Below are 6415 nucleotides of genomic sequence, written 5' to 3'. Positions count from 1 at the left end.
AGCTTGTTGAATGGTAAATAGTGAGAATTGCTAAATCATTCACTGTTCTGCTTGATATACATAGATATGTTTCTTTGTATGTATGCATGCATGAATGAAGGTTACAGGCTTAGTCAATTTGTTATAGCATGGTCTCAAGAGACATCCAGTGACTAAAGTGAAAACAGCAACTCGAATGTTTTCTGGACTTTGAGGGAAAAGGTGACTTTTGGGTTCCTTTTTTTTTCCTTTGCTTCACAGGTTTTGCATTTTGTTTTGCTTTCTGAACAGAGGACAGAACTCATTGATAGCCACACGTCTGATTTAGTGAAAAGGGCTCTTTGAACTCATTCGTAGAAGATAAGGGACACCTCTGATCCTCCTCAAGGGATTATATGTGTACTTTTAATTCTTGATGGCTATATCTCAATTGGGATTGATCTGACACCGAAACTAAACCACAAGTGGTCCCTCAATTCTACCTTCAGAAGGACATTCTCAGTCATCTTTCTACTGACCACTCCAAACGTCTGAGGTGGAAATTACACTGAAATCTTAAGAACTGAAGCTCCCCAGAAGAGAGGCCACTGGACCCCAGAAGTATACAGAAGCATTTTTAATGCCACACTCTTTCCTGTTGCTGTCCTCTCTGCTGAAGAAAATCAAGATTAGAGGTCTTAAGACAGTACAGAAAACAAAGGAAAGCCATTGGGGAGGATGCCCTGGGCTTGTACTGATTTAACTAGTTGATTTGAAACACGGGAATTTCTTTTTTCCCTGTCCTCTTCACCAAACACAACCCCTCCTTACCCCTCCAGTAAAAGGTCCTTTCAGATACAGAAAATTCTGTTTGTTAAATGGTGTCATTGCCCTCTTCACAATCCTTGTTTTGTTAGGGTTCTTCCAGTTGAGGAAGGGAGAGGCTCTTGCAATTACCTGAGGATAAAGTGAAGAAGGCCTGCATCAATTGATAACTGACTGGGTAGAAGAAAGGGCATATATAAGAGCAATGTTGTATGGGTGGAAATGACCAGGCTTGACAAGACATTGTATACATGGAGTGAGCATTCACAGAAGGCATGGGAGCTGACATGATGACCAAGGAAAATACTATGGAGGGAGAAGAGGGAACAGAAAAATGTTTTCGGAGTGGGACAAATCCACATTTGGTGGCATTGCCTGAATGTATGTAGCCTACAAAAGGAAAGTCAGATGGACTAATAAAACAAATAGGAGTTCCACATGGAAGCACTGTCACAAAATCTTAGAGAGGAAAGCCTATCCAAGAGAATAGGAGAATCATCAATGTCAAATTTTGTGGAGAGGTCAAGAAAGAGAAGACCTGAGAACAAGTCTTTAGATTTGGAGCAGATGTCATCGCCAACATGGAGGGGTTAATTTAGTGCAGTAGGAACTGACAGATTCGAAGAATGCAGAGCAGTATAGGTAAACATTTATGAACTGAAGCAGAATGAGGGAAAGAGAATATTGGGTATAATCAAAATGAATTTAAATGAAAACAATACTGCAAGTTTACCATTCTCTTATTTTTGGGAAAAATCCTAGCCTTAACCTAGAATACAGAAAATCAAGTACAGCTCTCTCCCCTAGGCAGAGAGGCTGTTGGCTACAGATGCAAATTGATGTATGTTTGGGACAAACTGCCTCAGTTTGCCCAAATAACTCGAGGAGACCACCAAGTCAAGCAGAGATAGGTTTATTACATCCTCATGAGGACGGGGAAAACCCAAATACACACTGAAATCTTGCAAAGATGGGCTCAATCCTCTTGGTTTTTATAATAATCTTGAAAAGGAATGTCCCCACGTATACCTAGGGTTGGTGAGCTCACAATCTAATATCCAATCCTGTCTCACCGAAAGTACATGCCCAGCTTGTGATCCATGTATGGAGACATGTCCAAGAACAAAGGCGAGAAGGGAAAGGGGTACAAATCTGAGGAATGTCAAAGAACGAGGGAGGCAAAAATCACTCCCTTATCAGACTGCAACTAATCCATGACAGGGACTGGGGTTTTGACATGTGAGAGGAGTAGGCCGACTATTCGGAGGCACGATTTTTATTACAGGCCATAAACTAAGGTGTAGCTGACGTGTGGGAACTATGCAGAAGTAAAGTAAATAGTGCTAAATGGTGGAACTGTGACAAGGAATAAAACTTACTGGGGGACTGGATATGTTCCAGACCCCATCCCCAAAGTTTACAGAACTGACCCAAGTCCATTATCTCAACAATAAAACTTAAAGGAGACAGTGAGAATTTAACAAGCAAATAACTTTAAGGCAAAGGGAGAGACTAGCTATTCTGGGAGGGCTAGGTATCTTTCATACTCCATCCTCAGAGTTGAATCTGACCCAAATCCATAATCATACCATATATTGAACATTCTGTCATATGCAGTTACGTTTGCAGGCTTTACTGGTTTGTTCATTTTTTGAATATACATGTATGTTTGTATACATGTATACGTGTGTATACATGTGCATCTTTGTATTACAGAGAACTGGTCAATGGCGAAATTATGTTTGAATCTGTGAATTGCTGCCATATAAAGACATACTATATTAATAAACTTTATAAACCCCTCTCCCACAATATAATTGATGTGATGAGTTTCACAATGTTTATTAGTGTTTCAATGTGTTGTTTAAAAATCTAAATGGGGGTTCATTCTGTCCCCCCCAGTTTTGGGGGATGCAGAGAGACCTGGAAAGACTTGTGTGAGCTGAGGTAGAGTCAGTGCTCAGAAGCAGGAGAACAATTTCTGCTCTGACACCAACACAGTCAAGGATAAGAGCTGGGGAAGCCTCCAGGCCTGTCCTGAAAAGACTCAAGTGTGAAGGGGTTTTCCTTGACCTTCAGGTGCTACAAGGGACAGCTTGGCCCAAAGCAACTGAGAAGTGGGGAGAACTTGTGTGTACGGGGACGTGCAATAGGCATGAACAAAGAGAGCAAAGACATGATGCCCATGGGATAGGGACTAATGAAGGAGCTGGTGGTGCTTCTCAGTCACTTGTAATGAGGGAGGACCTACATCTGCATGCTTGTGGACTCACGGATGGGGGAGCACAGGGTGGGAAAGAAGGAGATAAAACAGAACCCAACACTATCAATAAAAATGTTTATTACACCAAAGATTAAATTCAAATTTAAAAATTAGCTATCTAATGAAATTCAGAATCTTTTAGAGATTTGACAATTAGATGTTGTTCAGTTTTTACATATGAATCCCAGATACAGGCAAAACAGAAAATTAGAAGCTCTTCTTCCTTCTACTTCTTCTTCCTCTTCTTCTTCTTTCAATTCTTTCTTCTTCTTCTTCTTTTCTCCTTATGACGATTATTATTTTTCTTGACATTATTCCATTCCCTCTCTTGTCAGGGGAGATTCCACTTCAGAATTTCAGAGTCCTAGTTATGGGTTGAACGGCAACACAAACACGAACTCAAAACAAAGCTGTCTGGATTGACCACCGCTGTCGTAACTGCTAAGAAAAGTGGATGTCCCTTTAAGGCATCGGTAAAGGAGTGAAGAGGTTGTGCCCATATGGCCTTCTTTAAGACAGGACTGAGACCATTGTGATATTGTCTAAGAAAATGATTCCTAACCTAGTTTCATCATTCTTTGTATCGTTTGCCTCATTAACCACCCCCATGCCATTAGGAGAAATGGAAGCATCTGCCTCAGCTAGCTGCTAAGAGATATCGAGGCCAAATCCCATACTCTGTTCATCCTATGGCATCTGAGATGATTACAGGAAGCTGCCACCAAAGAAGAGGGAAGAAACTCTCTATATGGTAAGGGAGGATAAGTCATGGCCAAACTTCATGACAGCTGCAGGCAACGGTGGTGCAGACCGGCAGCTGTGCCGGGTTAGGCTCAAAGTAAGCTCGGTGGGGTGTGTCCACTCCACGTGTCCTCCTGGGGAAGTTAAATCAGCACAATAGTACCTGGGCCCTTGCCAAAGTCCTTCTCCCAGACTTTCCCAGGACACTCTACCACGTGCTCATGGTCAGACTCAGGAAGATATCGATTCCTGGTCCCACAAGGACTGAAAGAGTATGTTCCAATAATCAAAGTGAATTGGTGAATTGGTTTCTTGACTCAGGATACAGCGACAACACACAATCCCCAAGAATACCACAGCTATGTCATTATTATCACAGAAAAATAAAGGACAAATGGGAATTCGTTGTTTGTTTGCTTGGAGGGGAGAGGTGAGGTAGAAGAGGGCATGAGAAAAGGGTTATGGGGTGGGGGATAGAAAGGTATCTGTAGGTCTTGTCCACTTAGTTTTTATACTGAAAGGATTGTTCTCCTCTCTCATTGAGGTGACAGGTATGGATAAGGGCCTCTGTCACTGAGTAAGGGTCACAGTTGGCAGAGGGGCAGAAATCTTCAAAGTAGCCCTTCTTGTCCTGCCCAACCATCGTGGTCATTCAGGTGCTGGTGCCATGGTTGGCTATGCCAGCAGAGAACTCCTTGGTGTTGGATGGCTCATGGAAACCTGTCAGGGGATGGGCATCATCCTGACCCCCTTTGGGGTCTTAGGCTCTGATGTGATACTTGTGTTGCTTACTTAGTCTCTCGATGGCTTCTTCATCAATCTTTAGACCATCCTCTTCTGGCCTGGCCTTGCTGCTGAAGTCAGGAGGGCAGCCAGTTCCATTCGAGTTTCCAGGGATTGGCTTGGGATCGAACGTCCCACTCATTCCAGAACCTTCACACACTTGGTGGAGGATGAAGCGACAATCCAGAGGTGATCCCCATTTCTATCCCTTCACACGGTCCTATCTGGAACTCCCACTGAGCGGGCATTACTTCAGCATCTGCCCCGCCACTTTTGACTCCAGCCAATAGGCAAGTACTGTAAGGAGCTTCTGCTCTATCTCTTCCATAGGCGTGACCAGCTCCCATGCCACAGTAAGAGGGACCCTGGGGCCCAGGAAACCACTGGAAGGACAACCAAAAGGGCGTCCATCTGTTCCCAGGAGAGTATACTCTTGCTCCATTCCAAACCAGGGTTTCTGGTTGGTCACCATATCCGTTATCCTTTTAAAGGTATGCCTCAAAGTGGTCGTCTCTGCTGGATTGCAGTTATACATGAAAACTTCACAAAGAAGCAGTCTGTTGGGGTCCCCTCTGAAGGGGTCTCAGAACAGAGCAGCAGGAATAAGGTCCATATCACTGTTAGAGCCTTTAGACTGAAACATGCTGGAGCCATTAAAATCCCATTCAGGTATTTCATCAATGCTCTTTGGTTCATTGTCTAGGGTGAGAGTTCTACAGTGCACTCCCTCACCAGTACAATCAATCCAAATGTACATGGTTCAGGTACATCGGCTTGATATTTTGGTTCAAGAGAGAGCTGGCTGAGGTGGCCATGTTGGAAGCTGTCCTGTGCCTTGAAGGGTGCAGAAACAAACTGTCAATGTCGAAGGTGTGGGACGATCTTTCTGCAGGCTGGCAGGCAGGTGGGCAGGTGGGCAGGTTGGCAGCTCTAGCTGTGGTTGGTGGAGATGGCTGTGGCTATAGCCAGGACAGCAACTTCTATTCTCAGTGACTTCCAGATCTCATTGGAAAGAAAATGGAAAGAGTTATTTTCAACTTGATGAGTCAGCAATAGTCTCTAATCTTTCAAATATTGAATATACAAATGAAACTTATTTAGCATCTTCTGGGGATGAAAACCCAATTTTCATCAGGATAAATTTCCTAGAAAGGAGCCTATGCTGGAAATGTCACTGAGAAAGATAATGTGCAAACAGCAAAGATTAATTATCTCCAGCAGAGATTAAATATATATATATATACATACATACATGTAGACAGACTTCACCATTTACACTATCTATACGGCAGGGGAAGAATTACGTATTTTGAACAATATGCATAAGATGATGAAATTACTTCTGTTCTAATGAAATCATTTCTACAATAGACCATTAGCAAAAAGCAAGTCAGCATTTCAAAAAGAACTAATTGACTTCAATGTTAATTGCCATTAAAATGGGAGATGGAGGGAAAAGAAAAAGAATGAACCTGACTTGACTGTGTATTAAGTAATAATAGGTTGAAAGAGTCCATTCTAGGGGGCACCTAGGTGACTCAGTGGATAAAGCACCGGCCCTGGGTTCAGGAGGACTTGAGTTCAAATCTGGCCTCAGACACTTGACATTTACTAGCTGTGTGACCCTGCTCAAGTTACTTAACCCCCTCTGGCAAATAAATAAAAATAAAAAGAGTTCATCTGCCTAAACAAAAGGGAGGAAAATCATCAGACTTAGACATGAAACCTCATATGGCAAGCAATTTGCTTCCTTTCTGTAAAACTGGGCATAGAGTAAAAGACAGGGCCCTAAGCAACATTTCCCTGATAAGCAATTCCCTCCTGAGGGGCAGTTTCAGGAGCAAG

At 42.9% G+C, this 6415-nt stretch overlaps 1 pseudogene; it reads right to left on the bottom strand.

The window, feature by feature from the left end:
- Positions 1-4289: 4289 nt before the first annotated feature.
- LOC122751879 lies at positions 4290-5391 on the bottom strand (annotated as a pseudogene).
- Between the last annotated feature and the right edge of the window lie 1024 nt (positions 5392-6415).

This window comes from Dromiciops gliroides, chromosome 3, assembly GCF_019393635.1.
Source record: "Dromiciops gliroides isolate mDroGli1 chromosome 3, mDroGli1.pri, whole genome shotgun sequence".
Lineage (NCBI taxonomy): Eukaryota > Metazoa > Chordata > Mammalia > Microbiotheria > Microbiotheriidae > Dromiciops > Dromiciops gliroides.
The sequence above is the reverse complement of the archived record's forward strand: the minus strand, read 5'-3'. Positions and strand labels throughout refer to the sequence as shown.